Raw genomic sequence first — 27,754 nt, 5'->3', positions numbered from 1 at the left:
CACTTGAATAAATCAGAGCATCTTGTATAGGATCTTCCTTGAAAAGCATATCTCAAGGACAGTGAATGCTTAGCACTGAATCAGATCATGACAGAGAAGTGGGAAGGAACCAGCATTAAGATCAATGAGCAAGAATGAAGAGAGGTTTTGCAACTGAAGGATGAAAATGCATCAGGCCGAGATGTTTTTTCTGAATCCAGACTGGAATTGCCTTAAGCATGTGCTACAGCACTTTCCAGCTACGGGCATGTCAGAGAGGTAGGTTATAGCCAGGGACAACAGTGCTCTGAAGTCTACGTGTTTATTTTCCTGACTGCAGAGGAAGGTGTGACAACAGTAAGCTAGCAATATTATGATTGAGTACACAGCCGCAGTCAGATTTTAGCAGATGGGCTATTAGAGAGATTAGATTCACACAAATGAAGTAAAACATACGGCATATCAGGAATTTATGTATCTATACATAAAGAGATGACTTAAAATTCTTGACTTTATCTCTTGGCTTCTGTTGAAAGATGTGGAGCTGTTTTCCTGCAGTCCAACAACAACTCAATACCTCTTTTCTACTGGGACTGTCTCATTCCACGAGCGGTGGGAGGATTCAGAGCCCTGCAGCTAATATCCATCTTGGTATTTTATATCATGTCTGTCAATCATTAGAGTATTGAACAAGGCCATTTCACATCACCCAGATTAGTTCTGAGAAAATGACTTTGTGCTGCAGAGTAGTATCACGCTTTGCTTTTATAATACTGTACTTTGTACTGCAATATTGTGAGAATCTTTTCTCTTATGACATGGCAACATCATTTGTGGTTTTTTTTTTTCAATGGTCAAAGACCAGACAGATGCCCTTTATTACCTGCATAATAAGCTCCTTGGTGGTGTCAAGGAGGAATAAATTGCTTTTTCAGGGATAGTGACAGAGCAGTTAAAAAGCAAGCAGCAAGTGCAAAAAGATGCTTCCTTTTATATTAAGTACTTTCATTCAAAAGAGGCAATCTTAGGAAGCCTTTTAGTGAAACAGCACCATTTTGACTGTCTACACAGAATATGTTCATGTTCAGGCCCATCCTTCTGAAATTGGCCCCTAGAGCGAACTCTTTCAAGGTAGGCATCACTCTGGCTTGGAGTAAAGGCAGGAAAGCTGCTGCTGGAGCTGCTGAAATTAACTGCCAACGAAATACTGATAAATGGCAGGTATGAGCTCCTTGGCAGATCTCCCTCAATGAATACAGGTTTATGAGGAATTAGTTGTATTGTTTTGAATTTCTGATCTGCTGTCGATAATCTGTGAAGATGTTTGCTTTGTACCTCTAGTTAATACAGAAACTTGACTTGTTGATGTGCTTATGTGCAGAATGGCCTGTGGTCTGCTTGAGCTTGTTTTTGACAGACTTGGGAATTGCTGTTCTTGCTGTCCTTGTTTCACACCTAAATCTTTGGGTCCAGGTGCTCCCTGCATCTGTCTTGCAGAGCCTCAGGTCCAACCATGATTTCTGAAGTCAGGTATCTTGTCTGAGACCAAGTGAGATGTAGCATCACCGTTATGTTAGTGTTTTGGAATTGCTGCCATGCCTTAGGTTAAAAACAAAACTGCCAGAAATCTAGTAGTTGCAGCAGCTTCTTGACTGTTCTGTTGCAGATGGAGTTTGTCTGGTGTCCAAAACCAGTCTCCGCTGGTTTTCTCTGCTTTATCTTCTGGTGGGAGTGAGACTCAGGACCTGTGAAGTTATACAAAGAAGAGAAGTGAGATCTTTCATTCTCAGAAGGCTCTGCTGTACCCACCAAATAGTTTAGTTAACTGTCTATATATGGGATTTAAGTATTTTTGTTTTGCATTTATTTTTTTTCTTGAGTGATGCTTTTTCAAACGATTTACTAAACATCCAAATGCTTTTTTCAAATGATTTACTAAACCTCCCTTTAGAGGAAACTGAAGAAATCTTGAAACTGTCAGACCAATAATCCCTTTGTACTCAGATTGAAGGAGTGACTAAGGATGATGTGCAGGTGCCTAAGCATAGACCTCTAGTGACATTTTAGTCATGCTAGAATATCCTGCCTGGTCTCTGTTTTCCACTCCATAAAGATGATCGTCTCCTGTAGGCTGTGTGGCAGATGTCTTGCTCACAGTAGTGCACTAAATGTGGGTGTTTAACTGTCTGAGACGATCACCAGCTCTTCATTCATATTACAGTTCAGTTGCTAAAGAGCAGCATGAACAGATATCGAGAGTACTGATTCTCAGTTCAGTGAAGGATACTGGCACCACATACATGCTCATCCCCATGAGGTCACGAAGACAGTCAGCATGGGAAGGGCTGTGTATAGTAATGTCAGAAGATGTAAAAAGCATTCATTATTTACCTTGAAACAGAGAATGGCAGAGAATTCAGTGCAAAGCACTGATGAAATAAAAAAAACACGAAGAGAATTCCTACACTCTTGTTCTTGTCTCTCTTATTCATTTCAGGGTCAATTAGAGAGTGCATTTGGCCTTTTTAGTCTGCAAGTCTGAAGGGTGTTGTGGAGTGCCTCCAGGAGCAAGGAGATGTTGAGGCAGAATGGTAAGGAACTTTCAGCAATTAAGACAAGTGCTACTGCATGTGCCCGGACACCGAGGGTCAAATCAGTTTTCTTCTGTGTTACCAGATATGATTGTTGCAAAGCAGCTCGCCACAGCAGTCACTGGGTTGTGCAGAGCAAGGAGCTGCAGACAGCTGAACTCCTTAAAATATAAGCAGAGAGCCTCAGGGACATTGGGTGATAACCTCTGGTTTGGTATTGTTTCTTATGCTTATCTGTTTGACCTTGAAAGACATTAGATAACCCACAAGTTTATTGCAAATCACACTACTTCGCTCATATTCTTGATGTCCTCTGTGAGAATGGCAGGTGAAAAAAGTATGGTGCAAAGACCTGTTAATATCTTCAGACATTCCCTGCAAAGGAGGGAACAACGTCTCCTTCCTCCGTGAGAGGAGACAGGAATATTGTTTTATTTGTAAGATGGTGAGAGGGGAAGGGTAGGAGAACAAAAAGCCTCAGTGACATCACAGACTTAATTCATGCTTAGGCATAACATGGAGGGTATTGTGGAAGGAAAAAATAGAAATATCCTAGGGATAAATGACACAAGCCCACTAACGCCCTGAAGCATCAACTTATGAGAAACTCAGGAGTGTTTTTTAAAAAATCTTCACTCTTCTTATTTCTTATAACAATTATCTATCAGCAGATATAGCAAATTCAGTATTGCTTTTGTGATAAGGCATTGATGTCTTAGGAAAATGCTTTTTTTTTTTCTTCTTTTTTTTTTCAGTGCTAGAGAGATTCCTTTTATGTTAGCCAAGACCTGGCAGTGATTGATATTTGGAAGGAAGAAGTGACGTGAATAGTCGGAGCTACAGTGACCTACTTCTCATAATAGCTTGATAAGAAGCTTCATAATGGATTGTTCTTCTGAAGAGCTATATCTTCCAAAAACATGTGCTTCATGGGAATTTTAATCTCATCTCTGCCCCTTCCTACCTAACAAAACATGTGAAAATATAAAGCTTTCCCAATGAGTGAGTTTAGAAAACTTCTTGAAATGAGTTAAATTGCACAGGAAGCATGTCCTGACTGATAAGTCAAAACGTGAGAAATGCTATCATGTCACACTGCGCTAACTCTCATTAGGGTCAGGCACAGAGGTGGTGGTGTGTGTCTGGGACTTGACACATCATTTCTGCTCAGATTGCTTCTGTCTTCTGCCGCTGGTTTGGAGAAGTTCCTCAGCTGCCAGCCTCCAGCTCTGTTCCTCCTGCCTTCCTGCTCCTCATTGTTTTCTTCCTTACTTTTTCTTCCATGCCCTACTTTCTTCTCTTTCCTTCTCTCTTAAATAATATGTCTTCCCTGCTTCTGCAAACCCAGCATAAAGATGAGTTTATATTCCTTTACTGCTAACTTTAAATTGTCTTAATTTTGAGAGGAAAAATGGTCTAGAAATTGCTTTGAGTAGAGAGAAACCACAACATGGACAAAATGTATTAAATAGATTACAGGCAAAATAAGGAAAAGCTGAGCATATAAAATCTGGACTTTCCCAACTTCATGATTTTTTTTTTGATCAAATAAAGCTAAATAGATCTTCTTAAAATTAACTTTTTAGTAGTTTAAAATTGAGGCTGTTTTTGTCAATAACTAACTTCTACGTAAAAATAAAATGCAGTGGGTTTAAGACAATGATCTTTTGGCTGCTTTTCAAATCAATAGGAATAAATGAGGCATTTCCACAGTTATTTTTTCCACTGAAATTAAGCTACATTTCACTCAGGAATAATTTCATGGAAATAAGCTGCTACAATTAGAAGTAACTTAGGTTAGTGATGATCCATTTCACAAAAACCACCTTTCCCCAAAACAGGGCAGACAAAATCCCTCTCCCCAGTAAAAATAATCATAGAAAACAAAAAACACAACAACCCTTTGTGCTTGTTCATTTGAATAGAGGAAAAAAATCAAATTGATATTAAAGTTTTTCAGTGTTGAAAAAATCCACCCTCACAGGAATCAAGTTAACTAATGGAAAAGCTATTTTTCTGCCAAGAGGCTGCATCATTAAACTGGGAATTAGACAAATGAGATCCTAATGCATTCTAATAAAAACAATATTTCTCCTCTCATTCTAAAACCCTGTGGTCTTGCATTTGTACTTTAGCTACCAGCTCAGTTATAATTGCTCACCTTATAACTCTTTCTGACACTTAGACCTAGAGCAGATTGTGTTACAAGAGTATAGATGTATTCGGAATGCATGAAGTATTTTCCAGTTATTCTAGAACTAGTTCAGGAAATGTGAAATGATTTTGAATGGCTCTTCAACCATTGAAAATATGTATCTGTTAAGCATTTTAGGTATATTACACATATCTTGCTATTCTGCATTTTTCCATTAAAAATAGGTGTTTTGAAAAGTAAAGGCAATATGTAGAAATAACATTTCTTCATGTAACAGTTCTGTTCCTTGAATGTGCCCAGCCATATTTATTTTCTTCTGAGAGTAAAACTGAGTGTTATTGCTATTATTTCTTTTACTTGCAGCTAATGTTGCAGAAAAAGCCACTGAATGCTGAGCCAGACCCTTTTCTCACTCGTGCCCCATTGGCTCAGGCCATTTCACTGAATTCAGTTTTCAGAAGCCTTGCTGACAACGTGTTGACTGAAAAGAGCTTGCTTAGCCTTTGAGTCCTGAGGTGGATTTGGATACCCATTGGCTGGAGGCTGTGAGAGGTAGGGGAAACTGGTGAAAGGGGAACTCCCTTATCTTGTAAATAAGTCAGATTTAATTTGTGAATTGTGTTTAGATGGGAATGCCTCCTACAGGATCACTGTTACAAAAGCCACTGTTCAGTTCTCATGTCTGCATGGCAGCAGTGTTAAACCATCCTTCCTAGCTGTGCTAATACATATGCACGATGCATTTGAGACTTCCTCCTATTTGTTTTCTGTTGCTTAAGCAAATCTGTTGTTTGATATCCCTGCTGCAGTTTTGGTTACCCTATTTAACATGTTTTTTCTAATATGCACAGTTCGTGTAAAGTCCTTGGGATTTGCTTATTTCTGTAACTGTACTAGTATTTCCTGCAGGATGATATTGGAAAGCTTTCAAGTAGAAAACCAAACCACGTACTGCTTGAGCAACATGGGTAATGGCCCTATTAAACACTGTACGAGAAATGCTAGTGAATTTTTAATTCCTCTTGCAAATCTGAGTAGGGTTGCTTTTCCAGTGAGATGAAGGATTTGAAAAACCTGTTGCTGAGGGTAATGTGAGCAAACAATCTACAGTGGAAATTTTGCCCTTGCTTTTTCTCAGTTCTTGTTTGTTGCTTTCCACCACCACCACCACCTCACTCTTGGTGTTCCTCTGAGCTGTGGCAGGTAGATATGGATGCATCCTGCAGCTCCTTTCCTCAGCAGGCTTGCTCTTTTCTGGTACGTGCTCTGAGGAACAGCACTAGGATGGTGCCTTCCAAAATCCCTGCTCCTCCAAAGGCTGCCAAGGAAGCCTTTTCTAAAGCTTTGTGGAGTGTGCTCTTTGTAGCAAATACAGACGGAACTTGATCCACAAACACAAGCAAAGTGTGCCACTGGAGAGCATATTAGGCATACTGATTAGTTGGTCATGTGTGCTGGTCTGCCAAGTACTTGTCTGAACTTGCTTTTCTTTTTTCTTTTTTTTTAATTTAGATAGTTGTGTTGCTCTTTGAGGCGATGAGAGAAGGAGATGAATTAAAGCAGGTTTGGAAGGCGAAAGGAAAATGCAAATATTTCATGGATTCATGTAGTACTGGTAGCAAGCACATATATGGAGTCCACTGAAGAAAGGTATTTCCTTATATTTGTTGGGAGGCAAAAATGAAAGATCAAATGTGTGTTCAAGTCATGGCCTGTCAGTGTAATTGAGGCACTGAGCATAGCCTTCAGCTGTGTCTAGTGTGCGTGTGTGAATGGAGACAAAATGCAAATGTGGATTTTAAACCTTTTACTCCCCACTTTTCCCTGCTCATGGTGTCAAATCCAATCTAAGACTTCAGTCTGGCTTGCAACAGGGCTGCTCACATTTCCTTACTCATTGAGACTACAAGGGCTGGGGGTTTCATTATATCATTGCTAAAATAGATGAGGCATTGTGGCTGCTGTCTACCAACTTCTTATTCACCAGGTGTTGGCACGCAGGTGAACTCCTCTGACATTATTTGTAGTTTCTGTTTTTCAAATATTTGCTAAATGCTATTTCCCCCTACACTATACTGAGTTGTGCAAAAACATAACAGTATGCTTTGTGCAGTGGATTGGAGAAGTTTTCCATTTGTTTCCTTTTGCACTGAGTCAGAAGTGAAGCTCTTGACTTGCTTTGTCATGCTTCATCTATCACAACAGAAACAGAAAATGTTTCATGGTCTTACTCAACCCAAATATAAGCATGGAAATTGCCAGCTAATTACCATCAATATCAAGTCATTTTCTCCTATACAGTAGTTATATTTGTTTATTATGTATGTTTATTGTACCCTTCTGGCCAGTGCTCATGATCAATACCCATAAAGGAAGAGGATGTAGAAGTCAGTGTCTGACTAGCAAAGCACAGTCAGAATTACTGTAGCTGAGTTCAGCCTAAGAAACGTAATGTTATAGTATTTTCAGCTTTGTCTTGGGTTCTCAAGTATAAAACTCTCTTGAGTATCTGAAGGCCTTTAGCTTGTGAAATAATGTAAAAATATAAAATTGGTTTAGTTCTCAGGAGTAGTGTTGGAATTCATGTTTCACTTGCTATCTTCTGGTATAGCTCTGAACATGAGTCTTCCTTTTCACTCCTGGTCTTTACCCACGGGCAGTTTTGCCAGCTCTGTGTTGCTATACATCCACTCGTATTTGTTGCGAAGAAATCTCTTTTCCTGGAGTTTGATGGCTAGGTGAGAAACTCAGGCTCAGCTTAGAAGGTTCCCGGTAGTCTTAGTGGTAGAGCAGATTTTGAAAAAGTGATTCCCTGAGGGCTTGAAGGCTGAAAGAATGGATGTCAGAGGTATTATTTTTCAAACTTTGTGCATGCTAATGGAGGATGTTTTTTCCTTGCCTGAGGAAGGCAGTACTACCTTAAAATGCCTGACCCAATTCTTCTTATGATGAAAATACTGTTATTTTGCTGTGTTAGCAGTAAAGACAGATTGATACTATGGTTCGTGAATCTGCATTTTGGGTGCAAAATTGTCTGTTGCTGTTGTGGAACTATGCAATCCTGCACCCATGTGGGAGGTGTTTCCTCCCTTCTCTGCCAGTTGTTTCCCACCAATTGCGCTGGCTTTGGACAAAATGTCTTCACATATGGGTTGCTTTAGGATGGACAAAGTAACTTCTGTTCTACTAAAGTACCTCATGCTGCAATAGGTATGGTGAGATGCATCCATTCAACCATTGGTCAGCCTTGATACTTTTGCTCTTGTCAGTTAATCAATAAATTCTCTGCCCACCCCCCAGAATACTGTCTGGCAAAATGGCCAATTCCTGCATCAGCTGTAACGGATATTGTGAAAAGACAGTGAAACCGTGATCCTTGGTCACTGAATCGATATTCAGCTTTTGTAGCACCTGACTGGTCCTAGAAAAAGTGATTCAGGACCCTGCCTGACTCTTCATTAGAGGGCTGATATGGAAGAGAGGTCAGATATGGGCTGTACTTTTTGTTTACCCACATATGTAATGCGGCCAACAGTGTATATCCCTGTTGTTCGATGTTTGGCTCATGTTCTTTTCCATGAGGTGGGGCATTCATGCCCAGAGGTTGGCTCATTTGAGAAGACTTCACATGCAAGACAGTTGACAGGACTGAAGCCTAAATTGTTTTAATCTATGATCAGAAAAACTTTAATGAAATTCCCTGAAACTTTGCTGAATTTCAGCGGGGTCTGAGCCTTTAATTAAGGTATGTCTCTACAGCTATTAAGAGCTGTCTAAACTTCCCCCCCTTGAGGTCCTGGAAGGAGGGATGGTCCAGAAAACATGTATATACAAGGGTATAGCAAATAAATTCTGCTTAAGGATGTCTCGCTCAGATGCAATCACACAAGAAGTCATCTAAACTATTTCCAGAGCACAGCTGCATCCCACAGCCCCGGAGCCCTGGTAAAACCATCCCTAAGCACCATACAGATGCTGATGTAGGTATGCCCTCCAGCTCCTTTGAAATCTCAACCCTCAGCTTTATAAATCCCTTGGCGATCCTTGTAAGAAAATGCCTGTGTCAGAGCAAATTATTATTATTACAGACATGATAATAAAAGGTGAAATCAGACATTGCTTAGAAAATTGAATTCCTGCTATAAAATGCCACTGTCAGGGCTGCATATTGTACAGTACCTGCATTTGCTCATTTGATGTAGTACGTCATCTACAGCTGGCTTTCGGCTCTTTCTTTTTTTTATAATAATTGGCAAATGACGGGGTGTGATTACATGGCCATTTACAGTACTTATTAGCATTTCATTTATAACATTATCATATAAAACTGACTTAATTGCCCTCTGGGTGTAAACATTTAAATTTCCTAAATGGCAGCTCCATTCACTTCTCTGCCACTGAGGAATACAGTATATTACTTCTCAGAAAAGAAAACACAAATTTGTCACGGACGGCTACATCCACTGTATGTGAAGAAGAAAGAGCTTAAAAGATGCTATTGCTCCTTGGGAGTATAGACAAGGATAACAGTGTAATTTGCATTCAGCTATTTGCATATATGGTACAATATTTTGGCATGAGTTCTTTGGTTTTTATCACACATGAAGGAAGGATTGTCATTTTTCTATTTACTATTCTAAAAGCACAAAATCTAGCACTGGAAAAAGTCCTTGTAGACCATCCGTAGTTTTGCCACTGTACAATTGTTCCCAATAGAGTATTTACTGGTGCTTTGCCAAATCTGCATTTAAATATACCAAGTGTTAACTTGGCATTAATTTCTGTTGGGGAGTATTCAAGGAGAAAAACAAGTATATGTTTGGGGAATTTTGTTTTCTTGGTGTTTAGTCCTACATTTCATTCTAGTTTTGCTTCTATTCTTACCTGGTCTGTTGCCTGTGTGCTCATTCAGCCAAGCTGGACATGTATCTATCTAGCAGTGCTGTTTGTATTTAAATCTCCTTGCAATGGGTGTCTGAAACACTTGAGGGAGCTGTTGCTTTCTACCTTGCAGTGCTTTTAAAATTCCCACTCCTATTCACTCCCATAGTACTGCCCCTGCCTTCAAATATTCTTTTCTGTTTTCTTTTGAACTCCATTTTGATAACAGTTCGCTTCAAGAACCGAGCAATTAGGCAGATGTTGCTACACAGGGGCTGTGCGGGTCTGATCCATGTGGCGCTGGGGCTGGAAGAAAGTCTCCACTGGTTTTGGATCAGGAGCAGAATGACAAACCAAGCAGCAAGATAATGGTTCCTAACTCCAAACCCTGAAATGTGAGCCCATACCAAAATACAAAAATGGTAAAATTTGCATCATAGAATGGTTTGTGTTGGAAGAGACCTTAAAGATCACCTTGTTCCAACCCCCTGCCATGGGCAGGGACACCTCCCACCAGACCAGGTTGCCCAAAGACCCATGCAGCCTGGCCTGAACACTTCCAGGGATGGGGCATCCACAGCTTCTCTGGGCAGCCTGTGCCAGGGCCTCACCACCCTCAGAGTGAAGAATTCCTTCCTTATATCTAATCTAAATCTTCCCTCTTTTAGTTTAAAGCCATTTCTATCACTCCACTCCCTGACACAGAGTCCCTCCCCAGCTTTCCTGTAGGCAAAGGTAGGGAAGGTGAGGAGCAAGGTGACTTAGGGCCTGTGTGGGAGTTTTTGGGAGTCACTGCAGACTCTGGTAAGAGACTAGTGCTCACAGGCTACACGGAGAACAGCAAGAATGCCCTGGCTCTACAGCCCTATCTGTAACGTGCCTTTCAGAAGAGTCAGCCTGGCTCTTTCCTAACTCACTGTCCGGTGCTGGGCCCTGGGAATGAAGCTGAAAATGTTCCTCAGAGTTTCCATCACCTTCACTCAGGAGCTGTCTGCCTCACCTGCGGAGCTGAAGCAGAGGCTGCCCTCCCTGGCTGAGGTAAGGCCGTGTGTGCATGGTATCAGCAAAGTATTTCTCCTCTCCTACCTGGTAGCCAGCCTCATCTAGGCTTCATGCAGAAGTCAGATAAGTTTTTTTCTCTTTGATCAAGGACCAGCAATGCGTATTTCCGTGGCAGGCTGAGCTAGCTAGCTGATCCAGTTTGCATCAGCAAGCTTGGTAACTCAGATTCCTTCTTCCTTCAGCTTTTGTGTGAAATAGCTTGATTCATTTTGGTGCACCTGTTACTGACCTTGTAGGTTAATGTTTTCAAATAACCATGAGGAGACCGTATCTTTAGGAATATACCAAAACTGTCACTGTACCTGCATGAGCAGAGCCGGGGCCTGCAACAAATCGTTTTCCTTAAAAGTGGAAAATCATCTTTAAGATGAAGAAGGAAAACATGAGGAAAGAAAATTATCAGACGGAAGCAGTGTGAAGAGAATGAGGAAGGAGAAAAAGGTACGCCCCCTCCCCCCCCCCCCTTTCAAATGATGAACAACAATTGCGGTGGCAAAGTTTTCATAGCTCATTCCTAAGGATGCACTGCCACCTGCCAGCTTCCAGGCAAAATGCATCCCAAGAAAAGGTGGTCTTCGTTCCTAATCGCACTGTTCTTTCTTTCACTGCCAGAATCACCTCGTGGCTTATAGATCCATCTAAAACAAATCCCGTCAACGATTTACATACGCACTTATACTTGTGTATTTGCACATTATGCAGAGAAGGGACTACATCGGCAAGGTGAGGAACTTGGAGCCCAGCTGAAGATGGCCTTGGATGCAAAATGAGGCAGGGCTGCAGTGGGCAAGGGGGAGTTAGGGCTCCCTGGATCTGTGCTCTGCAGAGGATGGAGCGCTCAATGCACTTGCCAAAGAGTTACCAACAGTTTCAGGGAAAGGCAGGAATAAGGGAGGCGGGGAGAGGAGTCGGTTTATGTTACTAGAAGAGATGAGAACAGCAAGATACTAACGGGCTATTAAATGGAAGCAGGAGGAGTGGGTTGCTGAAACTTGAAGGTGACAAATAACTGAAGGAAAAGAAATATTGATTTAGGGTGGCTGCCCAGGAGTAATGGGATGAAATTTCAAAGGGAAACAGGAGTGTTGTGTATTAGGAAATGCCTCCTCATACCTAGCTCTATCAAGCTGTGAATAATATCCCAGAGGAAGCTTCTTCACCCCAGGCACTTTAGAACTAGACTAGAATAAATGTTATGAAATTATTATGGAGTGAAATCTTATAGTGGTGAGGGGATGAAATGGATAGTGTAATAGGTTTTTATTTCTTCTCAGATTTCTTACTGTCTGTTGTCTTTCATTATGCAGCATGCCCAAGCTGTTAAAGTTTGCATATCAAGCAGTATACTATTATTACTGTGTACGCTGCTGAGTGTTAGGTCCATCAGCAAGCCCTGATAAAGGATGTGGGAAGTGCACTTTGATCTTCGACTTGATGCAAATGGCAATGTTAAATGGCTTTTTTCATCTGTCAGTCTTGCTTCAGTTTTAGCTTTACTTTAGCACTGTGTATGGTGAGTTACTGTGAAGAACCTCGTATATGCTTTGCTCAGTGTGTATGTGTGTGTATATGTGTATATATATATATATACACACATATTTAGAAAAAAGACTCCTGTCATTTGAGGCAGTACATCACCCGAAACCTCACTGAGTCAAGAGCAATTTAACCAGCACAATCCAGTTACCTCCTCCTGAAGTGTCATTGTCTTTTCTTGGTAGAGTTGTGTGGGATGTAAAAACTCGAAAATGCCTCTGGAAATTAAGCAAGCCTTACATCTCCCTGTTAAACTTTGAATGCTCTTCACCAAGTTGGGATTGAGATCAAAATAATTGTCTTGTGTTCATGACTGACTGAATACCTGTCACGCTTAATCTTAACAGAGACCTTGTGACAAATGGCAAACAATTAAATGATTAATCTCTTGAGAGCTTGATTGTCTTTTTACATTCAAAGGTGAAAATTAGTGAAAATGATGGAAGCACAGAGGTGGAAAAGCATGCTGAGAGCAGAATCAAACCCTGAGTTTTATTACTTCGTTAGCTGAGTTCACTCCAAAACATTCGTCAAAAACTTCATTTTTTAATTTAAGTATCCTGAAATTCAATTTAAAAACAAACACTAAAACCCACTTTTTTTTTTTCAAAAGTGATCTCAGTTCATATAATAGCCTTCCTTATGTGTACTATCTGAGTGGAGTGTTATATTACGAGCCATATGTATTAGCTGCCATCCTGACATTATGAGTTCAGCTTTCTTCTTTCTTTGTGAAATTTACTGTCTGCATTTCTTTTTCTTTGCTTTTTTTTTTCTTTTTTTTTTTTTTTTCTTTCCCTCCCTTGGGAATCATTTCAAAACAAGTGACCTAATAACTGTGTTGAGTCTCCCCTAGAGGTGGGCTAAAAGCCTTCTGTGAGAGTCAGAAAAGCACTGGTCCCCAGGGTTCAGTGTGTGGAAGTTCAGACATAATCGGTGACCAATCCAGAGGACAATTCATGGGTACAACCACAGAAGCACGGTCTTCTGAATCAGTAGGTGATATAAAGCATGACAGAGTGCTTGGCAAAGCTGGGCCTGAGGGGCAATTCCTTGTAATCTACCTTAGAAGTTGTTTTGGGAATGGAGCAGCTGAGGAACGAGGTTGTCCTTGCTGCAAAAACTTTTTATTAGCTTCCCTTTGGGATAGAATGACCTGATGATGAGTGGTTAGGCAGGGGAGGATGGAGTCATTGGACAGAGGATAAAGGTGCCACAAAGTAGGTGGGGAGATGGGGTAGGGTGAAAAGTAAAGCAGCTTTAGGGGTTGTGGTACACTAGAAGAAAGAACAAATCACGTAGACTGATTTGTTGCCATTATTTTGCCTTCTGGGCAGAGTAGGGTATGGATTTTCTGTGATTGGGATGCTATCACAGTGAAAACTTGATGAATATAAATTATTAGATATGACTTCCTTTTGGCTTGGTTATGCCAATGTCAGCCTACGCAGGAGACTAGTTTATTAGTGGTCTCTGCAGGACAGGAGCAAAACTGATTACCCCCATCATTAATCCCTTTTAAAGTAATATGTGGATGGGTTAAACTTGTGCAGCTATATTAATAAACAAGGAAATCATTATGAAAAGTTTGAGCTTTACGTTATTTAATCATCTCCATTGTTTCATTCCTATTGCATAGTTTGCAAGAATAAATTAAACAAAATGAGTCTTGTGAAAGTTCTTTTTAACCATGTTTTTGCTTAGAATTTCCCTACCAGCTCTGCAAACCTCTTAAAGTTTCCAGATTCTCAGACTGATCTTCCAGCATCTATTGTGTTTGCCTAAACGCAGAGATGAAAAAGAAAAACCTAGTTCTCTTAGAAATGCCCTTTGGGACTAATTACACTCATTTGACTAGACTAGCAGTTAGATCTGAATTATAGTCATGAATAAGTTAGATCTTAATTAAAGTCATGTTTGGGTGCAAAAGGCAATGTCATACATACAAAGAAGCTGCTTTGTAATATGCGGGAATTAGTGTTCATAATAATTTGTGTATGAGATTTGGATTTCAATTTAGTCTTCATATTGCTCTCTCTGGTGGTTTACACATATGATAGTACATCCTCTTCCTGTTTCCATATTTGAGTACTCTCAAAGCAATAAAACGTAAAATATAGATAAACTAAAAAATAAAGTGACCCATTCAATTCACATCAATATTTAAGGAGCTCTTTAAGTGTAAAGACCTCATCAGGTGCTTGACAGCGTCTCACATCTGTTGGGAATATGTTGAAAATTTAACAATATTAGTGTAAAAGAATTACTTTCTTCTAAATATCAGAATTTCCCAGAAGGACAGCCTCGTCTCATGTTTTTTTCCTGTTCTGGTTTGTGCAGATCTTTCCCATAAACTTACCAATAACCCATGAGTATATGTACATAAATAATAATACAATATACTTTAAAACAGTGTTGCATGTGGGTAACCATCAGCCTTTGCTTTCCTTTGGATGATGATATAAAGTTATTCAAGGGGTCAGTGCAAAGAGAACTGACTGGAGGAAACCATCCTTGCCCCTGACAAGCTGATTAGGAGCAAACAGGTGTTTATTTTGGTAACTTGCCCTCAGGCTCTATGTTAGTGTCTGGAAAGAGATGCAAGACTCCATGTTGTGTTTCATGAGTTGCATCAATGTAATACCAAGTAAATCTCTTCTGGCTTAAAGTGCACTTGGAGGAAAGATCTACTCCATGCAGGAGATGAAGATGATGATAAAGCATGGTGTTAGGAAGAGAGCTGGTGTAAGGCCAGTTGATTTACACTGAGATGAAAGATCGACAGGGAAACTTAATCTAGAACATAGGATGTTCACGCGGAGTGACCAAGCATCTCCAAAGTGACAGTGGCTGTTGCTGGTAAGTGACTATTTCTTTGCTTTCTGCTCCTCTTGCTGCATGGCCTTGAAAGACAAACTGCTATTCCACTTTAGCACAAGCCAGTAGCCTGAGCCACAAAGTGCAAGTCTTGCAAATTTCTTTAATATGAAACATTTTCTCATTTTCTGACAAATGTTGTGTCTGAGTACATTTGGTGACAGAGATTCTTTTACATTTTTGTGTCTATTTTGTCTTTTTTTCTTATTTCTAAGGAAAATATTCTGAAAAGTACTTTTTTTTTTTTTTATATATTCTCTAAGGAACATCCTATTTCTTGAAAGAAGATGCTATCTTTTCCTAATTTCAAGCAACTTCTCTTTTAACACTCTTTTTCCATTTATTTAAAAGCTAAGGAGGGGTTGAGGAGGAGGAGGAGAACTTAAAATAGAAATGAGCTTTATTTTACATCACTCTGAATGAACTATTTTTTTCCTTAATCTGTGAAGATTTTTCCCCCTACCAACAGCTCTTTTTGCATTAGATGTACTATGTTAAAAACAACCCAGGCAGGCAGGATGTATTTGGTCACAGATAGGGACTGAGATACAATATGAATTTTGTATGTGTTTCACTCCTTGAGTTGATGATGGAACCTGGCTTCCCACCAAATCTTGAGCCAGATCGGAGCTTGAATCATAGGGGTTGTTTCAGACACCAGGCCATTGCTTGTAGCACCCTCTAGGGTTCAATTTAAATGTAGTCTCTCTCACATTTTTGGAAAAAAAAAAGAAAAAGTAATGGCCTTTAGCTAAGGCTTGTGTCTGTTCTGTTGATGAGGAGGTTGATGTTGATGTATTATTAAGAAGGAACAGCCAGAGCTCCTCAGACACTTACATAACATGAAACCTATTTATGAAAAACTGCATGTGGACTAAGGTCAGGTAATGGGTTGCTTTTAACTCTGCAGTCATTGCGTTGGGTGCCACAGCAACTGCCTGTGTTAATGGTCATTTGAAACCACTTACTGGCCCAATATTGAGAGTGAGGCTGTGCAAGTCAATCTGTTGTAGCAGTGCCCAGTGCATTATGACATATGAACAGGGCAAATCATGATGGGTTTAAATTGCACCAAGGGAAATTTAGGCTAAACGTTCAGACAAACTTCTAACACTAAGGGCAGTTAAGTGTTGGAGTTGTCTATCTGTAGGCCCTCTGAAACTTTATTTCCTATAAATTTTAAGAACAGATGAGACACACGAGGAATGATTTTGGTTAAGTTGATCTGTGCTTGGCTAGAAGATAGATTAAAACTTCCTCGGGTCTTGATGCTCCATTAAATCATTCAGGGAAAGTACCCACGAGACACCAAGGGTAGCTCTTTACACAGGTTTGGACTTAAGATGTAAAATATATCAGGAAAGCAGTAGATAACAATATGGAAAGTAGTGACACAAATATGTTGCTACTATTACCTTGTTCATTCCTGGTTCTTTCATTGCTGAAAAGGCATCAATGAGTTGTAAATAAATGCAGTGGGAATTCTTAGGCACAGAGAGATTTTAAAACCCTGTTGAAAATTTTAGGACCTGATCAAGTAGATTGTGACGACAAATAAAACTAAGGAAATATTTAAAGAGGTAATTTGGACATTTTCTCACTGTTTCTGAAAAGATAAGTGAAGGAGGAAATAATGAAAATTAATATAAAATATATATATATATATTTTAAATGCCTCTTTTTAACCTGTGAAACTCAGTGCTTCTGGATACTCTTTTTGGGGTATTCAGTTTGACTGGACAGGTTTCCCATGAAGTGAGTATCTGCAGCTGTATGCTAGCTGGGGTGTAGTATTAAAGATCTAAGCTCTTCTGCTTCAAGACATTAACCAATCTAAGGTGCCCTGGTTTTGTAAGAAACATCCCTTGTGGGAACATTGCTGTGTGATTGTGAGGATTTGAAGTCTCTGTTGCTGGTACCTGGTAGAGACAAGATGCTTGGACTAATGGATTTATTACCTGATTCAGCCCAGCAATTCATTTACTTTGTAGAAGTGATTATCCAGTAAAATGCAGAGCAGAAAAAAATACTTCTACTTTTCTTTTCTCCAAAATGTTTTTGTCTTAGGTATTGCCCTTCTTCTAAGAGAAAAGCAATAACTGCATCTGAAGAATTTGAATTACAAATGAAAACAGAATTTCTGTAAGCAACAGATTTTGTCTAAGAACTACTTGAACTTATACAATCTCTATAACATAGAAATTGATTTCAGAGTATGAGGTGATCTAAGATGCAAAAGGAGTCCTGAGCATTTGCATGGGTGCATCACTCTGTGAGGATAGGGCACCTGACCCTCTTTGACCTTGCATGTGATGGTGTTAACAAGAATCACTCAAACTTCCTTCTTATTTTCTTTTTGGGCTTATCTGTGGCTTGTAACACATTTCCCTGCACACAGTCAATAACAGGAATGTATTTACTCTTAGTTAGATATATCCATGCCTATTGGCTTAAAGGTACTTTGTTCTTATTGGCAAAGGTAGAAGCAGTGTAATTCCCATTGCTGTGAAATAAACCCAAAACACAACTTGTGGCTGATATAATTACAACATATTTATGGTTGTTTTCCGGTTTTGGTCTGCTAAACAGCACTTATTTCAAAGGATAGGTCCTATGTCTGATCTCCCTCTCCCTCTCCCTCTCCCTCTCCCTCTCCCTCTTCCTTTTTCTTTTCCTTTCTTTTGTTTTCTTTTCCAGAGTCCCTTTTATCCAGTTATGGGCTTGCAGCAGAAAGTTGGAGGGAGCTGAGAGGTACACAGTGCTTTGCATATTTCTCATTGAAATTAAAAAGACTACAACATATCTGATATAATAATATTTAGATATCTAAAGACAGCTGCAAAGAGTAAGGTCCTAGGCTGGAAAATTTTCTTTATGAAAGAAATCTAGAAATAATGGGCACATGTTTCACCAAGGGAAATAGAGATTAGATGTGAGAAACTGAGTTACTTAGTACAAAATAGCACTTATTTCTTGAGGAAGACCTGAGTGAAGCTCACTGAAAATCTTTAAAACTGGCTGGACTAACTGGTCAGGGAATATTTGAGGACTTGATAGTGTTTAGTGAGGATCAGTGGCCAGATCAGCAGGAGAGCACCTGAAGAGCAGCACAAAGGAATGCCAGCCAGTAAGTCAGCTTCATCGGGGCCCAGCTCAAATGCCTCTATGCTAACGCATATAGCACTCAACATGTGGAATAAACAAGAGGAGTTAGAGGTGTACGCACGCCTGCAGGGCTATGACCTCATTACCACCACAGAGTTGTGTTGGGATGGTTCCCATGACTGGAGTGTTGGTATGGGAGGGTACAGTCTCTGTAGGAAGGACAGGTGGGAGGGCGAGGAGGGAACTTCACCCTCCATGTCAATGAGCATCTGGAGTGCATGGAGCTCTTTAAGGACCCTTCCAATCCAAACAATTCCATGATTCATATACAGCATAACAGTTTTAAAGTATAGTCACATGGATAAAACAGGGGTGGAAGCTGTGTACTTATATACCACTAAGAAACAGTCGCTCCTGTGAAAACACCAGCCCTTACTGAAGGCTGTCAGACAGCGGTGTGTGCAACAGAGCAGGAGATGACTCTTAACTAATTATAACAGTGACGACTACAGAGTTCACACACAAACAAGCATACCAAATGCCATCTGCTTCATTGATGAAGGTATAAATGCTTCACGCTGGTGCAGAACTTTCATCTGAGGATCTCAAAGCATTTTACCAAGTGGAAATAGAAAGTGACATTACCCTAATTGCACAGTTACGTGAGCAGGATTACCACCTTCCTTAATTGCACACTGATGTTTTAGCCAGGCATCTTCCCTAAGATGTGTTCCTTACTTAGGGCTCGTCCATGCATGAGTGTTGTTTTTCTTAACCTTTCGTAGGATACTCAGAGGTGGAATTCCTCAGTTGTGCACAGGTCGTACATACACTTATGCGCATCAGCACATGTTTATTTTAATAGCTGAAGTTCTTCATATAGTGGATGTGATGTAGTTTGCTGTTGTGGGATATGCTTATAGGAGAATGCGTACAGCCAGTATCGCTATTTCTTTTTATGGCCATGCCACTAACCATGCCATTGAAGTGAAATATTTACATTGATATGAGGTAGTTTATGTACTCAAGAATGAGTTTTGCTCCTAGTTAATAGTACCTGGAGATACTTATGTGAATAGTGCTGTGTAAAGCACCACTGACACTGAACTAGTGTATTTTTACTCATTTTTTGCATTGAAGAAAATGACTTTGCATCATGATTTCTATCAGCACTTATGTAGTGTATTTGGGGAATACATGTTGTCCGTCACGTTCCCTACTGTGTTCCTATCCCCCCCCTCCCCCCCCCCCCCCAATAATTTCCTAGTCATTTTATTGTACTTTTAAGATCCTAATGTGGAGGGAAGGTACTGTTTTGCTGGGCACTGAATAAACATGTAGCACAGACATCAAGACTGAATATGTCAGCAATGAACTTGTATCCACTTCCTTTTCAATATCTGCCTAAGCCAAAGGGCATATAAGATGTCAGAGTGCTGCAGGGAGGCCATATAAATCTGTATTTGGACACTAATAGCATCCTCAAAACTTCCTTTCAGCAAGTCATTTTTCTTCCTGCTCTCATTTTTTAAATTTGCTCTGCAGGTGAGATAAGAGGATTTTTTTTGCCCTTAAATTAAGACAGTTGCAAATAGTCTTGGCCATCTCTGTACACATGGGGCTTTTTGTTTGTTTGTTTTTATTTTTTTCCCCCCAAGGAAAGCAAATATTTTGTGCTCATGGAAAAAAGAGGAGCCTGGCTTCACCAGAACACGAAGTATTTGTTAACCTGAGGCAAAGCACAGCTGAACAGCAGCAATATGAACTTCCCCTTGGCTCTGGTGCCAAATGTCTCAAGTGATAAACCTTTGGGGACCATTAAGTGGAAAATGTGTCCTTTTAAAGTTTCCTGTTTTATTAAAACCAGTAAATATAGCTGAACATCTGATAGTAAATGATTTCCCCCCACCCCTCTGCAGATAGAGGAAGATTTTGAAGGGCAGCAGGTATTTGCAGTCAGAAGAAAATTTCAGGATGGTTTGAGGCAGCAGCTGCACTTGTGATCAGACAGGTCAGTGACATTAATATTGTTTCAATGCATATTTAAAGACTCTTTGACCTACATACAAATATTTTCATAACATGAACATTCTTATTCTAGCTGGCATCTTTTATATGGCTGGAGTCGCACACACCTTTATCCACAAAGGTACTACCTCCTGTTTTTGGCTGTGGAAAGGATTTGGAAGAAGCTCAGGTGAATTACTTTGGGGTGGATTTTACCCAGGAAAAAAAAACATTTCAGATGTCTTGAAGCTAGGCACAAATTTGAGTTACATTCACCAAAGGTGTGAATCTGTATGAAACAAAGAGAATATCTTAAGAGACAGCTGCTGTTCAGAGAATGGCAATAATGGTGGCAGCACGTACTCTTTCTTCTTTGTTTTGGTGGCGTAGGCAGAGGCACTTGGGGGTGTAGAGGAGAGATAGATCACATCTGTCTGATTTAGATCAGAGGCTGTGAGGTAGGCTGGGAGAAGTGTCCCTGTTGCATCTGTTTTGCTTGCATAGATGCTGGAGGAATGACTTTATGTGAGTACTAATTGGGCTGTTCACTAGGGCACTTTTGTTACAGCCCACATTCTGTAACAAACACAGAGGAGCTGCTGAGACATCCCTGGCAAGTGTCAGTTTCTAAGCCACATGGGCAGGACCATATAGCCATTTCCTCAGGCAGTCTGCCGATCAAGTCTTTGTCTTGTTAAACAGGCAGGAGAAACATCATGATTTACTAAAAATTTGGAAAAGAACAGAAGTTTTCCAATTCAAGAGGGTTATTTTTTTCCATTTTCTAGAGAATATTTTGACTGTGGTGAGAAGATCTGTTTTTTTCCTCATGTTTATAGGTTGGCAAGGGTGGCTAAAAGAAGAGCCTGCCTGCCTAGGGGTCAGCAGCAGTGTCATTAATGCTCTAGTGACCATCCTTCTCCAGGTGCCTGCTGGCTCAGGGATTTATAATAGGGATGCACATATTTGTTCAGATGAAATGGGAACTTCTTTGAAGTTTCTCTCCAAACTGTTTCAATGTCAATGTTTCTCTACATGGTTGTGCTGGGTCAGGGACGGTGTGGCTCTGCTAGAGGTTTTGAACTTGAATGGAGGCTGTTGAAGCAGACATATTGTCCCCAAAGGCCCCCTCTATGTGTTGATCATGTCCACTCTGTTTTTCCTCAGGCTGTGGGTTTGTGTGTTTTTGAGGGGAAGGGGGGGGTGAGGAGGGATTTTTTTTTTTTTCTTCTTTCCAGGACTTGTGGCTAGAGGATTTTTGACTTGGCCTGGTGGTTTTCTTGCCAATAAAGAGAATGAGAGGAGGCCAGCGTAAGAAATAGGGACTGTGAAAGAGTTGTACTCTACTTCATGACAGAGCTAAGTAGGAGAATACATGCTCACAGTATTGCTTGTCCAGAAGAAAACTGGTGACAAGGATGTGACAAGGATGGGAGAACCTGAAGAATGATGAAAGGAGGCTAAGAGACATCTTCAAAAAGTATGCGGTGACACCGTAAGTGAAGACAAGTAGATTTCTACCTTCAGTTGTTTGATGTCAGGGAGAGTTTTTCTTATCCTTTATTTGTAGGGCTGTTGATAGAGACAGGTCTGAAAGTGAGAAGACTCCTCTTAAATGAAAAGAAATAATCATTATAGTCATTCGTGTTTCAAGCAAAGCCTAAGTTGTGCTTCCCATACTCACTTAAGGGAAGCTGGTAGTCAGAAATGGGACACTGTTCCCCTGTTGCTCTGGAGCAGGTCCTGAGATAGCATTGCAAAAGAGTCATGAAAATATTAATTTTAAAGTATGTGCTGTGTTGTGGGAAAAGCAAGTGGGTAATGATGACACATGAGCAGCATCAATCAAATATGAGTGTGTGATTTGATTACCAAGGGCTCAGGCAGATTTCCTCACTGCTTAGGGAAGTTCCTCCGCTTCACATAATCACATGAGAGGCTTTCCTGTTAGGCTAAAGTAATACTGCAGGAACTTGTGAAGTGTTCATTAAGTACAGTAAATGCAGGTGTAAGGCTAAGGTGGAACTTCGTAAGCGATTGAGTGTCACTTTGATGGATACATTGTAGTGGGTTATACTCGGTAAATCCTCATTATCTGTATGTGCATTGTCATTCAGAATGAATTATTATTCCTAGCTAAAGAGCTACTGAAGATCTAAGAAATGCCTGTGCCCCTTGTGCGTAGTCATGTCCTGGGTTACTGGGGAAATGTAGTTGATAGCACGCAAGTCAGAATGGAGATGGAGTTAGCAAGCTTGGGGGACCCTCGTAGGTCTGGAACTAGGTCATTTGTCCTGGATGTGATCTCCCTGTACATAGCTACAGGTCCCAGAGACCACTGGACTACTGTGTGTGGTGTCTCGCAGCTTTCAAAGTACTCCTCCAACACTGTTTTCTAGGCCGATGTACAGTCATTTGAATGCATGCAATGGAAAGAGGAAGGAATAGAGAGAAATGTTTCTTGAAAAAATGAAGGATTGAAAATGACATGGGATTAAAGCAGAGTCCAATTCAAATTTGTAAGATTCACATGGATTTTCACCATATTAAACTCAGAAACAATTAAAAAGGGCTTTGAAGAACTGGGAGGTTCTTTAGCGGATATGAAAGGCTAGGAAGATAATAACGCAAATAGACCTTCTACATTCATTTGTAAGTTAAACTGAGCTTTGTTAGCATGGTGATGTCTGAGAACAAAGCTAACTATTCAGCTTTTGACCCAGATATCGGCAGTTACGTATGATATCACTTAGGCTTCATTAGATTTCATACCTCATCTGTGCCCATGGGCATGACTAGCATAAAAATGGACTTACTCATTTTCTAATCGCTTTTGGTGGAACATGGATAGAAAGCAAGTGGGACAGACTGTGGGTGCATTATTTCAGGGCCAGAAAGATATGCATGTTGATCATGCCAGTGTATGATATCATGGCATATACGTTCAAACAGTATTGCAAAATCTACTCACCTAATTTTCTGGAATCAGTACTAATTAAAAAGCAAATTGGAACTGAGAGCAATTGAGGAATATCCAACTATTTCTATGAACATAACTCTTTGCAGCAAAGGACAGATGCGTAAATGTGTTTAAATTGGCAAACATTCAGTGTACAGCTTCAAGGCTGCTGAGAAAACTCAATTCAACTTTTTCTTTTTCTAACAGAGATGCATTTATTATTCTTCATGTTAGTTCGTACACAATAGCCTCAACAGATACGATACAATCATAAGACTGCTGGATCAGGTCCAAAGTAAAGCTGCAAGCACTAGGTGCTATAATCCAGACCTCAGAGTGTGACATTTTAGTTCACTGAATTGTCTTCCTTGATTCATTGTTCAATGCCTGTTAGCAGTGGCCCTGCAAAGTGCCCACGTTCAGATCAGCATCAGCACAAAACAAGGAGCGAGGGCTGGGTTCCCATCCAGGAAGTTTTGCATGGTACAAGAGGTGTGGGGAGGAGAGGAATGGAAGTGCTGGGTTAGAAGCAACGTGCAGATGTTGTTGAAATGGCTTTCTGTAAACCTGTGCTTTTATGGCATCACCAACTGCTTTTGATTTTGCTAAAACTGTGGAAAAGTATTACCCAGCTCTTAATATTTGTGCCTGTGCTGGAGTGAGCAGCAGTGGAGGGTGTTTGCTAGAATAGCTGTTTAGCCTGGATCATTGACTATGGCTCTATATAGCTGGTTATGTTGTCTTCTTTAATCTGCTTCACATTATTTTTAGGTTGTGACTGTGAAAAAGCTAGCAGTTTGTCTGACTCAATTTTCAAGAAAATCCAGTGACAGAGTAAGAATTTCTGCCAATCTTCTTAACTTGCACTGAAAGCCTACAGTTTCTCAGGTGTCAGGAGCACAATATTTGGGGGGGAAATGGCACCTAACAAAGTGTGCTCTTAGCAGAAACATTCTGCTGGCTTTTTTGATTTGTTTTGCAGGGAGAAAGGTGTGGCTTACATATAGTCCTATATCTTACATTGTCCATCTCAGCTGGTTGCCCCTCTGTCACTTGTCCTAATCACTGCCTTTGTGAAAAGTATTTTTTTTTGACCAGTGGATCTCTTGGCATGGTTCTTCCTCTGGTACTGTTTCTTATTGCTGAAAAGGTGGGGAACTAGAATGACTGGTCATCATGTTTGGGCTCCTTCCTAAAGAAAGACCTTCCTTCTAGCTTTAATATGCAATCAGAAGAAATTGGAGAAGGAATGTGATCCTACATGCTTGGTAGCTTTTCCCAAAAAGGAGGTGAAGGGGCTCCAGACATCCTTCCTGATTTTATTTTATTGTATTGTAATGTATTGGATTGTTTTTATTTTTTATTTTTATTATTATTATTATTTTAATTTATTTAATTTATTTTTCTGTTCATAACCTTGTTCTTGAGAAGGAGGAAAGAATGAGAAGGTGCTGGACATACCACCATGGAAAACTCACTCCATGAAACACAAGTTTCTTGTGTTTCCAAAGAAATCTATCTTCCCGTCTTGCCTTACTAGGCATTTGTTTAAGGTGTGCTGTGAGCTGTAAGGAAGGTAGAGTGACTCTGTGCCACTAAACTTACTCTGTAGGTACTTGTTACGTCATTGGTATGTGCTGTACACTGAGGATCATGAAAATAGGAGTGCATGTATGAGAAGAAACAAGGGTTCTGTAGAATCTGACAGTATAGGGTCAGGTTTTGCCTTCTATTACAGGTAAATCTCTTAGTGAATTCAATTTGGGTTGGCAGGCATTGCTGATTTTGGGGATTGGCCTTTGGATATTTATGAGGCTAATCACTATTCATAGTATTATATAACATTCTTAATATACATAATGTGTATTCATAAATAAACATTCAGCCCTCTGTTGTAGTAGCATGTGGCACTGGTATCTGTGCTGTGAAGATTCCTGCTTAGTAGATGTGCTGGTCTTCAAAGAGCTTGCTTGACATCTCACTTCTCAAGCTGCTATGTCTTCTGCAACGATTCACCTGCAGTGTACACTGCCTCCGTGCGCAAAACATAAAAATCAGGTGTCATTTTATATGATTCCAGTTCTTTCTGATGTTGTGGAAAAGAGATACTTATAAATAAATAAGCTGGCCATTAATGCTGTTTTTTCTTTGAATTTAATGGCTTGTACTAATTAGACAGGCCCTGTTTAGTTTCACTTGAGTGGGAGTGAAACAGGCACAAAGATCACAAGATGGCATTTACATTACTCTGTTTCATTAAACAGAAAAAGATTCCATTTAGCAAGAGACACCTCCAAGGAAAACAATGCCAGAGGAAACAAAACTATTTCTGTGCTTGCTGAGAACATGGCTTCAATACAGTAGTCTAATTAAGATGGTTATCTGCTGGTAAACAAAAATAGCTGACTGCTATACAGTGGACAGGGGAATTTAAGGAGAAAATGTATTGATTGAGTCTGGAAGAAGAGCTACAACTCAACAATGCACCAGATAAACACACGCTTTCTCTGTCTTTCTTTTGCATTGAGCAGATCTGATTGTGTTAGGAAAACTTTTTTTCCCCTAATTTGTTGCCTTTTTTTCCTATCAGGCTTTTCAGTGAAAGACTTTACAGCGATGGATCGACAACATGGGTCAGCCAATTCTGCTTTTCAGTGAATCACTTTAATTCCTTATTCTTTGATTGTCAGCTCTAAAAACACACTGTTGGTGTTGCCTGGGTGGAAATTTTTCTGTAAATCCCTGCTGTATGAGTTTAGGCTTATGCAGATGGTGGCAGTGCAGAGCAAACTGGCACTAAAGAGTTGTTTTCTCTTTTCTAAAACCAAATGAGCATTTTAAAGAGCAAGTGGGCAGCCATTATGATTTCAGTGGCTTTCATTGCTGCTCTGTAAAAACTACAAATGCCATTCAGCTGCCTCTACCTCTTGTCTAATTTTAAAAGATATTGAGTAAAACCTCCCCAGAAACTGGTGGGTGTAACTGTTGCCCTGCTTCTAAATCCCTTAGAAGCCATAACTTTATTTTATGAATTGACAGAGGTTTTAGCTTTGGTTTGAAGGCTTAGTAGCGCCTCGGCAATCCTACGAAAGGCTGGACAAGGACGTGGCAGAGGGCATCTACTGAAACCAGGTTGGTACTGCTCACTAGGAAACTGTGGTGTCTTCATTTCACTTGGGTAAGTACCTTGCATGTTCTCTTGTAAATGAACAAGACATCCCACCTATCTTTTACTCATTTTGGAATTAAATTGTAGATATACTGCATCATTCGTGCAGGGGTATCCAAGCTAGCTTTAAACAAGTGAGGTAGACTACAAAGAAAAATGACAGTAGGGTAAAAAGGAATCAAGTTTTGGTCTGGCCTTCTTCTATCCATAATTTCTGTTATTGGCTTGTAAGTTATGCAATAAGTCATCTGGGAAGCTGTGGGGAATATTTCTGGTCTGTGAACACAGGTGGAGTAGGGAATTTGGTTAAGCTCAAGTCATGAAGAGGATATCATCAACCTGTTCTTCCAAAAAAAAAAAAAAAAGTTGCTGAGATAATTACAGCTAGTTAGTGTACACCAACTAACTCTGATAATCAAAAGACTTTTTCCACGACTGCAGTTTCTAATACTCTTGTTTCCATGAATTTCTTGCCATTCATACCTCAAAGCTAAAGCTGATTCAATGAGATGCCAGACAGAAAGCTGAATGGTATTTTTGTGTGAAAAAAGGTCTCAACCATTTGGCCCAAACATTCAGTTGAGGTGTGGGGAATGCTGTGTTACTTAATTGACCACTCACAAGCCATAAATAATATGTAGTTGAAGATGTAGCTGAAGATTTCTGTTCACAGACAGGATCCATATGTTGAAATATGTTTGCATTAATTTTCTTTGCTGAAGACCTCTGAATAATGAGCAAATTAGTAAAAAATCAAAGTCTTTTGTGGATAAGTTATGAACAAGAACAAAATGAGGTTAAGTTATAAACTGCAAATAGTTCTTCCAGTTGTACTCACTGGTCTGTGGAATTCAATCAATGCCTAATTCTTTATAGCTTCTTTGAAAAAGGTAATTTAAATAAAAATCCAGTTCCACTGGCAGAGTGGACACAGTCAGAGACCAGATGTTTAAGGAGATGCTGTGCAATACCTAGACAAAGGGATACAGCTGATGTATGTAAAGCACTCTCAGATGATGTGTGTTTGTATATATGGTATCTCTTTTCCACAAAGGCTTTTGGACACCATCCAGCAAGCGTACAGGAAGGCCACAGGGATATGTGCTGTCTGTTATTTGGACTACAGTGGCAGATCAGACTCCAAGCAAGAGATACAAACACAGACTTGGTCACATCTGGCAGAGGAATCTGACGCACCAAAAGTTTAAAGACAGATGTTAAAAAGCCTGTCTGAGAATTGGCAGTGGGAAGGGAATACAAGACCATCAGCTAGTGAGCAGTGGAGCTAAAAAAGAGGTGATTTGAAGAACACTTGTTAAATGTGTTTTCCCCCAAAGCAGCCATTGTGGCAGACTGGAGGAAAGCAACTCGTAAAATTCTGTCCTTTGGTACGCACAACAGGAAAGGAATTACCCTTCTGATATTCTTTCAGG

General features: G+C 40.1%; 2 long non-coding RNA genes across 2 annotated transcripts in view; one reads left to right on the top strand and one right to left on the bottom strand.

The window, feature by feature from the left end:
• Positions 1 to 374: 374 nt before the first annotated feature.
• On the bottom strand, positions 375 to 11,093 carry LOC308191723. The gene is made up of 2 exons (XR_013948226.1): positions 10,971 to 11,093; positions 375 to 1,724 (listed from the first exon to the last, which is right to left on the bottom strand). It is a non-coding gene; the product is annotated as an uncharacterized lncRNA (long non-coding RNA).
• Positions 11,017 to 27,754, top strand: part of LOC308191721 — a 71,746-nt gene continuing 55,008 nt past the window's right edge. The window contains exons 1-7 of the long non-coding RNA XR_013948225.1: positions 11,017 to 11,109; positions 11,281 to 15,063; positions 20,106 to 20,197; positions 20,288 to 20,383; positions 21,432 to 25,785; positions 26,192 to 26,284; positions 27,376 to 27,617. This is a non-coding gene — a long non-coding RNA (uncharacterized lncRNA). The remainder of the gene's footprint in view (positions 11,110 to 11,280; positions 15,064 to 20,105; positions 20,198 to 20,287; positions 20,384 to 21,431; positions 25,786 to 26,191; positions 26,285 to 27,375; positions 27,618 to 27,754) is intronic.

Source organism: Anser brachyrhynchus (assembly GCF_964034855.1).
Source record: "Anser brachyrhynchus genome assembly, chromosome: 1".
Lineage (NCBI taxonomy): Eukaryota > Metazoa > Chordata > Aves > Anseriformes > Anatidae > Anser > Anser brachyrhynchus.
The sequence above is the reverse complement of the archived record's forward strand: the minus strand, read 5'-3'. Positions and strand labels throughout refer to the sequence as shown.